Source organism: Erinaceus europaeus, chromosome 14, assembly GCF_950295315.1.
Source record: "Erinaceus europaeus chromosome 14, mEriEur2.1, whole genome shotgun sequence".
Lineage (NCBI taxonomy): Eukaryota > Metazoa > Chordata > Mammalia > Eulipotyphla > Erinaceidae > Erinaceus > Erinaceus europaeus.
In genome coordinates this window covers 56,024,165-56,034,498 of record NC_080175.1, presented here as the reverse complement: position 1 = coordinate 56,034,498, position 10,334 = coordinate 56,024,165, and the positions used below count along the sequence as shown (strand labels likewise).

General features: G+C 39.9%; 1 pseudogene; it reads right to left on the bottom strand.

Annotated features, from left to right (window-relative positions):
• Positions 1-622: 622 nt before the first annotated feature.
• LOC103113429 (uncharacterized) overlaps positions 623-10,334 on the bottom strand; it is a 48,895-nt pseudogene continuing 39,183 nt past the window's right edge.

Sequence of the window (10,334 nt, the reverse complement as noted above, 5' to 3'; positions counted from 1 at the left end):
GACACAACCTATTGCAGCTCAAAGGGTAACTCTCCAGTGTCAGAAGACAGTTTTAATGTCACAATTAAAGTTATCAGAACATAAATGATATTCTTTAAATGAAGGAAGCCTTAACTTTAGTAGGATGTGTTCGGCACCAAAGAAAGTTTGAAATTATTGGTCATTTTCCAAGTACTCAGTGAATAAATTTAAGTGACCTGAGATGTTCTTATATTTCTGTTATATGAAAGTCAGTCCCTAATGAACAGAAGAACATTAAAAATGGAGAGAGCAATGTTCATGCCTTAAAATAATGCAAGGCTTTTACTTCCTTTTCTTTTCGGTGAGAACTGGTACTTAGGAGAAAACTGTCAAAGAAATAGACTCAAGGTTGAGTCAAGTGGATCCACAGAACATGTAGAGAACTTTAGAGCTCTTACTGATGTTAAATATTTATCCTGTCACTTAAAAATCCTCTGTCTAGTGTTTCCAAGTGTAAGTTTTGTATTTAGTATTTACATGGAAAATTCTTAAATAAAATCACTACCTTGATGTGAGTGCTTACAATATCTTTATTTGGCATGGAATTTGAAACACTGCTGATCATTAGTTTTGAGGAAAGCAGTACATATGTGACTATATCTTGTCTATTACATAGCCAATAGCAACCTTTAGTTATGCATTGTTCTGGGTTTATTAGCACTCAGTGGCAATGGTGATTTCTTTCTCTATAGCTTGGGTTAGGACACAGTACATATTTTTGAAAAAGTACTGGTTTCTGGTGGGGAAGAATCTTCTGGTAGCTTCATGATTCCATCCAGCATTCTTAGGTTTGGCAAACAGGAGAATACACTAAAACAAATGAAAAAAAGAAATGTATAAAGTAACTATATTAGACAAAATCATTCCATCTTAAACACTTAATTTTTTAAATCTTCCCTGGATAGAAACAGCTAAAAATTGAGAGAAACAGAGAGATTGAAAGGTAAAGAGACAGAGAGACACCTGTAGAACTGCTTTGCCATTTGCAAAGCTTTCCCCTTGCAGGTAGGAACTGGCGACTCAAACCCAGGTCCTTGTGCATTGTAACATGTGAGCTCAGCCAGGTGCTCCACCACCCAGCTCCTCAAGCACCTTTTTTAAATGAATAAGTGGATTTTGCCTCTTGTTACGTGAAAGATGAGTGGTTACCAAGCACATGTAACAAGAGGCAAAATCCACTTACTCATTTAAAAAAGGTGCTTGATGAAGTAGAACACTATTCTGACTGACTGAGTTGATGATTCTTTTGTAACTTGCCCTTTCTGGATGCTACTAGAGAGTTCTGTAGATTATAAGTGTTGATCAGTAACTTGGGGCTGAATACAGTTTATTTTTACAGGAGAATTCATTCCAATATTTACAAGGTTCTATATGTAAAAAAAAATTTGAAGGGGGCCACATGATGGCACATCTGGTTAAGTGCACACTTAACCAGTGTGCAAGGACCTGGGTTCAAGCCCTTGGTCCTCATCTTCGGAGGGGGGGGACACTTCACAAGTGGTGAAGCAGGACTGCAGGTGTCTGTCTCTTTCCATTCCTATCTCCCCCCTGAATTTCTCTCTGCTACTATCCAATAATAAGTGAATAAAAAATATTTTAAAAGAAACAGAAAAAAAATCAATGAATGAATTCAGCCAATTCTTTGTGAAAGGATGAGTTCATAATACATGTGCACAATATAAAGTTTCAAGTTACAAAGAAAAATCAAAGCAAATCTTTGTTCAGTGAGAGTAAAGGAAAAATTCAAGCTGAGTGGTATAGGAGAGAGAGAGAAAAGGAAATAATACTGTGTTAAGACTCTTTCAGAGAGCATTTTCAAAGTTCACACCTCACAATCTGGACACTCAGTCCAGATTCATAAAAGGTCTTTTCTATTAAATTGGTCAAACTCTAGTCAAGTAGTTAACATTGTCACCAGCAGTGTTTTCTTTCAAGTGGATGGTTTTTTGTGGAATGGGAGTTCTGGGGGGTAGTGACAGGGGCAGTGTGTGCCCTGGGATTTGCCCAGGATGGAAGCATGAGATGTCTCAACCACAACTAGCCGCCATTTTATGTAAATTTATCAAGACCATAAAGTCCATAGGTAGCAAGGTAAAGGCTGGATTCACACTTTTTTGTGTGTCTGCTGTGCAGTTTCTAAAGTCAGGAACATCTAACCACTGTATCTTTTCTCAAAACATCTAGTTATTATAAGCTAGGACCACAATGACTTCTGAAAAAGGACAGATGATTTGGACAATGATCCTGGTAATAAGAGCTTTCCTCTACCTAGAAGGAATTACACTGTCACCTCTTTTAATCTGTTTCTTTTGTTGTTGTTGTTGTTATTGTTGTTGTTGTTTCCAGTTGTTGGAGGCTGGTGCCAGCACTATGAATCCATGACTCCTGTTGACCATTTTTTCCCCTTTCCCATCATTATATTTGATAGAACAGAGAAAGAGAGAGATGAGAGAGAGAGAGAAGGAGAGAGAAAGAGAGTCACCTGCAGACATGCTTCACTACTTGTGAAGCATCTTGCTGCAGGTGGGGAGTGGGGACTCGAACCCAGGTCATTGAATGGGTCTTGCACATGGTACTATGGGTGCATAACTAAGTGCACTATCACCTGCCCCATCTTTTAGTGCTTTTTCTTTATGACTGTGCTACTTCTTATTGGAGGATCTGCAGCAAAGGAGGAAGGGAAAGACAGTCACTGTTCTAGGTGACAATGATCACAAAAAGCTGATAGTGAAATAATTCTGATCATGATGTGAAGGATCTAGTAAAATCGTGTTAAAAACCCTCAATAATAGACACCTGGTGGCAAAATGGATGTAGTTATAGTTCTCAATGTATGGTGCTAGGAACCCAAATTTAAATGAACTTGGGACTTGTGCTTACTTATTCAGCACCAAATGGATCCTTAAATCCTCTCCTAATACTTTGAAAATGACCACATTTTCCTGCTTAAAGCAACCCAGTATTATTAGAGTCAATATGACCCAGTTATTTATAGTTCTACTATAAGTAAATAAATCAGTCTGTATCCACCATGGACTTAGTCTATCAGAGTCAATGCTAGAAAAACAGAGAAAGCTTATTATACCCTTCATAACATAATGCTATACCACATCATGAATTTTGAAAGCAGATTTATAGTGACACCATATCAAATTCCAGATTCTTAATTTTGTTTTTGTAAGGCATTCTTTGAAGGGAAGCAAGTGACTTAGTTGAGTCAAAAATATTTTATAAAAGCTCATTTATAAATGAATAAAATTGAAATAGGATACTAATAACTTATCTTTATGACTAGAGGTGTGATTTTCTATGAGTGATGTTAAAGTATCTAGCTAAATCTCCCTCTAACCAAAAGTAATATAACTTTAAATGACAAAATCTCTCTCTGTCCAAAGGTAATATAATTTTAAATGTCAAAATATTATTATAGTTAAATATTAGCCCAATGTTAAAGCAAGCATGCTTCTGATTTTCACTCTTATGTAAAAGCAACCTGAGAATTTACTGTCATGAAATGTGAAACTCTCAGACCATAGTCACAGGAGAGAGACAAGAGCAGGAATGGGATTTATGTAAAAACAACAGAGCTTTGGATTTTTTTATTTGGGCAATTTTTCATTTTTCATCAAGGGCTGAAACGTCCAGTGGAGATTTCTGGAATGTACTTGTAGTCCTGGGAAAATGGCAGGGTGGGAATGAAGGTAGTGAGAACTTTATCTTCTACTGACATTGGTTGTTAAGGCATGGCTGAGATGGTAGAACAGTCACAGGGCCTGAGCATGAGCTTCCCCTTTGTAAGACTGAGAGCTGAGATGATGGATGGTCTTATGGGAGGCAGCTCCTGGAACTCAGTTGCTGGTATGTGTCCCTTTAATTTTCAGACACACATTCATGTTGGCACTGGGAATTGGCTGGAGAGAAATCTGTGTGCATATTACTGGGTGTACTCTCCCAGGGTATTCAGATCCCATGATTATTAGGAAGATTCCTCATAGTGACACAGCAGTAAGAATAGTTTATTCCTGGCAGATACTCAAGATCTTTTAACTACTAGAGCAGATTCAACTCGTTATTGTCCCTGAGTTCACTTAGTGGTGACCTTGTGGCACAAATCAATGGCAAGAAAGCCAGAGACAGTATAAGCATGTCACATGAACCTTGACAGAAATTTATATTTACAGCTTTCTAGAAAGATGGAGACAGAAGTAGAAACTCTGGTGGTTATTGTTAGGAGGGTGGGGACATAGAACATTGGTGGTGGGTGTGGTGTGGAACTATACTCTGTAATTTTACAATCTTGTAAACCCCCTATTAAATTTAAGAAATGGCTTAGGAATTAAAACTGAGAAGGAGGAAAAGGAGAAGGAGAAGGAGGAGGAGGAAGAGGAGGAGAAGGAAGGAAGAGACATACTGAGAGAGGAGAGAAAGATATAAAAGCACTCCTCTTAGTACTGCACATGATGCTTTTGTGTGGTGCCAGGGCTCCATCCAAGGGTTGTGTAAGGAAAAGCTTTACTGGGTGAGGTATTTCTTGACCCCTATATTTAGAAATTTTCTTTAAGCATCTTTGAAAGAAGACACAGAGGATTTAAATGTCTAAACTGAAACCATCTCTTTCTCTGTGTGTGTGTGTGTGTGTGTGTGTGTGTGTGTGTGTGTGTGTGTGTATGAGAGAGAGAGGGAGAGATGGACTGATTTTGGGACCATGAGACACATGTTTTAACTGCTCCAGGGAAGGCATTTTTCATTCATTCTGTTTCAGACAGAGACAGTAGTAGAACACACCACAGCACTAGGTACTGTGATACTCCTAGGTGGTGCTGGGACATTCTTTAGCCCCTGAAGTGAAGAATCTCCTCCTCTCCCTCCGCCTAATACTTCTTCCTTCCTCCTCTTTGTCTCCTTCTTCTCCTTCTCCTGCTTCTTCTCATTCTTGTCCTCTTCCTCCTTCTCCACCTCCTCCTCTTTACCAAAGTACTGCTTAGCTCTGATATTGGGGATTGAACCTGGGGACTCAAAGCCTCAGGCATGAAAGTCTGTTATGTAAACAGTAGAGCAACTTCCCCATCTTGAAACATCTTAAAACATACTTGTAGGTTATAAGAACAGAGAAATGGCTACCAGGAGAGAGGAGAAAAAGGAGGTGTGCAAGGTAGATAAAGGGTATTAGTTGTGTGGTGAGGAAAAAAATAAAACTGAACTTGTGGTAGTGAATATAATGTATTAAATGCAGATGTCAACTTAAAAAATGCTTAACACTCAAAACCTAATATTATAAACTAATACTTCTCCATTAAAGTTTCCTTAGAGATTAAAATCTATGCTGTGTAAAATCACACTACTAAAAAAGCCTAAAATGAACCACAAATTAAATGAGGGAAGAGTGCTTTCAATCTAGTGGTGGGAATTGTATGTACCTCTTTTATCCTATGGTTTTGTTAATGTCTCCTTTTTAAAATAAATTTAAAAAATTATAAAAATAGCAAGATTAAAAAAAAAGAAGAAAAATCAGTCTAAAGTTCTTTTGGTGAGACTAGAAATCTGAAGATTTCAATATAAGACAAATACTTCCTAAGTGAATGTGAAGAAGAGGGGGAAAACCTGTTAAAAACTTAACAAGGGGCACACCTGGGTGAGCACACAGGTTACCATCCATGCAAAAGGATCCAGCTCATGTCCCAGTCCCCATCTGTATGGTGGGGGAGCTTTAAGAGTAGTGACACTGTGCTACAGGTGTCTCTCAATATCTCTTTCTTTCTCTCTACCTTTTTTCTGTGTCCCTCAACCTCTGTCAAAGAGAAAGAAAGAAAGAAAGAAAGAAAGAAAGAAAGAAAGAAAGAAAGAAAGAAAGGAAGGAAGGAAGGAAGGAAGGGAGAATGGAGGGAAGGGAGAGAAGCAAGAAAGAAAAAAGACAAGTATAATCAACAAAAATTACAAAAGGTGATGACAATTAAGAATATGTGGACTAATCAAAGCCATATGAATGAAATTGAACCACCACACATTACTGTGCACTAAAGTCAACTCCAGATGTAATCCTACCATTTCCGGTAGTTTTGGTGAAATTCACAAGGGTTCCTCCTGAGTATGAGAGACTCCAGAGGTGTGTGCCGGAGAGTTGAGAGTCCTGCCAGTTTCTCAATGTGGTTTTCTGCCAAGGATAAGTGCTGTATCTGAGGTATGGATGGCAGTTGTTTGAAAGATGTGAGATAGTTTCTGTTCATGTTTAAAATTCTACATCTGGAAACAAAATGTAGACATCTTGTATTTGACTCCTAAAAAGGGTGGTCAGTTAGTTACTAAATCTTCCAAAGGACAAATTGGCCTCAACTTGACCTTTATGCTTCAAGGGAGTGACTACTATTCGCTACAAATGTTGTTTGCAAGAAAAGGAGAACATTTGTATTTAAAGGATACATATTTTTAAAAGTCAAATTTTTAAAAGACTGCACAGTAGTGAGCACAGGATCAATTTACCTTTCCATGTGTGCTCTTAGTATTGAACTTAGAATTTGGCATGTGGTGGATTCTCACACACCCTGAATGTGTGGAGGATCACAGATAATTGCTGCAACTTAAAAAAACACATATGAAGACGGCCCTTGAAGTGGCACAGTATTTAAAGTGTTTACATGGCTTTGTTATTCTCAGTCTCTCTCCCTCTCTCTCTGTCTCTCTCTCTCCCCTCCCTCCCTCTCTCCCTTTCTCTCCTTCTCTCTCTCTCTCTCTCCTAGGGTTAATCCACTACTCCTGGTGGCCATGTCTCCCCTCCCTTTTTTTTTCCTTTCTAATTTTTTCTTGACAGGACACAGAGAAATTGAGAGGAAAGGGGAGTTAGGGAGAGAAAAATAAACACCTGTAAACTTGCTTCATCACTCAAATGAAGTTTATCCCATGCAGGTGGGGAGCATGAGCTGGAACCCAAGTCCTTGCACTTGGTAATATGTGTGCTTAACCAGGTATGCCACAGCCCAGTCCTTCCTTCTTTCTTTTTTCTTCCTTCCTTCCTTCCTTCCTTCCTTCCTTCCTTCCTTCCTTCCTTCCTTCCTTCAACTTCCCTCCAGGAAGAGAGATAAACCTGGTTATCTCTGGGGCTCTGAGCTTCCATGATAACTTCACCATTCCTGGCTACCATTCCCCACTGCCCCCTTCTCTTTCTTTTTTCTGATATAGACTGAGAAACCAAGATAAGAGAGAAAGAGAGACACCTGTCACACTGCTCCATTGTCCCATCACTCCTACAGCTTCCCCCTGGCAAGTGGGGACTGGAGCTTGAACCTGTGTCCTTACATATGGTAAAATGGGCTTCCTATTGGATGAGCCACTGTTGGGTCCTAAGTACAGTTTTGAATCTTCCCTTGTTAGGTGTCTATGTACATCTCCCACCACCAAATATAGCTTTCCCCCATCATTGTGTCTGTTGTTTCCTTTATCCTTACACCCCCCCCACCGGCTCAGGACCCCAATTTTGCAAGCCTTGGTCTGTACAGCAGTGCCACTTGCCTGGCTTTATTTTTGTCCCTGGGGGAAAAAGGAAGGAGTCTGTGATTATACATGTATCATCATCATCATCATCATCATACCTCTGACTATGAGTTTGGAAGCTCTAAGATTTGAACTGTAATTATATACTTTGTGTTATTACTTATCCTGTTTCTTTTTTTAAAAAAATAAATAACTTTTCTTAAAGAATGCAATCCAAGAGATTACATTTAAACAATGCTAAAACTAGGAAGTGGGCAGTGGTGTACCCTATTGAGTGCATATGTGTCAAGGACATGGGTCAAAATCTTCAGTCCCCACCTGTAGAGGAGAAGCTTCACAAGTGGTGAAGCAGGGCTGTAAGCCTCTCTCTCACCCTCTCTCCCCACTCCCTCTCAATTTACTTCTATCTCTATCCAATAAATAACTATAATTTAAAAGGAGTAATTTTAAAAAGAGAGAGAGAATACTGAAGCTAGCTTGCCTTTTCTTTTAACTACTCTGCCCCCCCCCCCCATAATGTAGTAATGCTTGGAGGCTAGGAAATAGCTCTCTCAGTCAGGTCCCCACTTTACTATGGCTGGGGCCTTGGGTTCAAACCAGCAACACATGGGAGACCTTGGATGACAGAGAGGTTCTGGAGTGGCTCTCTTTACAGTTGTCTTTCTCTCTCTCTTTAAGAGATGAGTGAGAAAACTGACCTTGGAGAAGGCTGTTGAGTGGTTGTATCGGCCCCTGGTGCTGCATTAAAAAATAATAATAAACAAATAAATAAATAAATGGAAAACTTTGGAAGTTTACAGATCTGAATCAAATCAGGTTCAGAAACTAAAAAAAGAGTGGAGGGCTGGGTAGTGGCACAGTGAGTGGGTTAAGCGCACATGGCACAAAGCACAAGGACCGGCATAAGAATACTGGTTCAAGCTCCAGGCTCCCCACCTGCAGGGGGGTCACTTCACAGGTTGTGAAGCAGGTCTGCAGGAGTCTATCTTTCTCGCCCCCTCTCTGTCTCCCCTCCTCTCTCAATTTCTCTCTGTCCTATCAATGACAGCAATAACAACAATAACAACAATGATAAACAACAAGGGCAACAAAAGGGAAAAAATAGCCTCCAGGAGCAGTGGATTCATAGTGCAGGCATGAGTTCCAGCAATAACCCTGGAGGCAAAATAAATAAAATAAAATAAAGAAATTTTTAAAATGTGATCTACTTCAACATGTTTGAAATGTGCCATCTAGCTACTTAATCTTCTTTACTTATTGTGTATTTACTTAATTGTGTGATAGGATTGATGCATCACTCACAAATCTCTGGAGGAGTCTGGGGGGGAAGAAAAAAATCTCCTGAAACTTAATAGATTGACAATAAGCATTACTGAATTCTCATCCATGGTGGGCATAAAAAGTTTACTTTGATAAAAGTTATTTGAGTATTTTTTCACTTTTGTTTTATTTTACTAAGTAAGGTACCTCTAAAGACAAACATATATAAAATGGTACTAAGTATTGATCAGCTGATGAAAATGTCATGACCAAAGGCTCCAGGAAACTGTCTGTATTTCCATTACAGATACTAACTTGGTATTCACTCATTTATTTCAAAATGCTTTAGTTATTTTTATTTTAGTGTTTTTATTGAAATATTTCTCTTACTTTATTTTATTGGCTAGAGACATGCAGAAATCAAGAGGGAAGGGTGTAATGGGAGGGAGGGAGGGAGGGAGAGATAAAGGGAGACACCTGTAGCCCTGCTTTACCACTTGGGAAGCTTTCCCCCTGCAGGTGGGGTCTGGAAGCTGGAACCCGAACCCAGGTCTTTGAGCACTGTAACATGTGTGTTCAACCAGGTGCACCACCACCAAACCCCTTACTATTATTTTTTTTTAATATTTATTTATTTCGGAGAAACAGAGAGACAACCAGAGCATCACTCTGGCATATGAGATACCAGGGATTAAACTTTGAATCATCATGCTGGAAAGTCCAACACTTAACCCTCAGTACCACCTCTGGATGACTGATTTGGTAGCTCAAAAGAACTTATGTTCAATTCCCATGTTCATCTTCATCGGGGAAGCAATTACAGAAGCCAGACCTTCCACCTTCTGCATCCCACAGTGACCTTGGGTCCATACTCCCAGAGGGATAAAGAATAGGAAAGCTATCAGGGGAGGGGATGGGATACGGAGTTCCGGTGGTGGGAATTGTGTGGAGTTGTACCCCTCTTATCCTATGGTTTTGTCAATGTTTCCTTTTTAAAAATAAAAAATTGAAAAAAAAGAAGTTCAATCCAGATGCCCAGCAACTCCCTCTGAGTTCTGAAGACCTTAGAAATGACATAAATGGGGGATATGTGGGCATACTGCATATCATGCCACAACAGACTACACCTCATGCTGGGAAATTGTGCCAATGCAGTCATAGCTGCCATGTTGTCCCCTCAGGCTACTGCTAGTTCCCGCGAGAGTTGGGACATTCTCGGAGTGCCTGTTCAGCCATGTTGTGCCCTCAGGGCATTGTCTATATTCCCGAGATATTTGGAGTGCTTTGGTTACTCCTCCCCCCTCCCATTCTCACGAGAGTTATTATCCTATCCTGGAGTGCTATGGTTACTCCTCCCCCTTCCCATTCCGCGAAAGTTGCTCCTATAAAAGCCTTTCTTCTTCCGCACCTCACTCTCTTGCCAGCGCTTCACTCAGGTGTTCAGAAGCAGGAAAGGTTACTACGTGAGGCGGCCATTTTTGCTACCTCCACGTGGCCCAACCTGCTTCTCTAGCACCCAACTCTGAAGTGCCAGTACAAATAAAGATTTGTGTTTCCTCTTCGCTCCG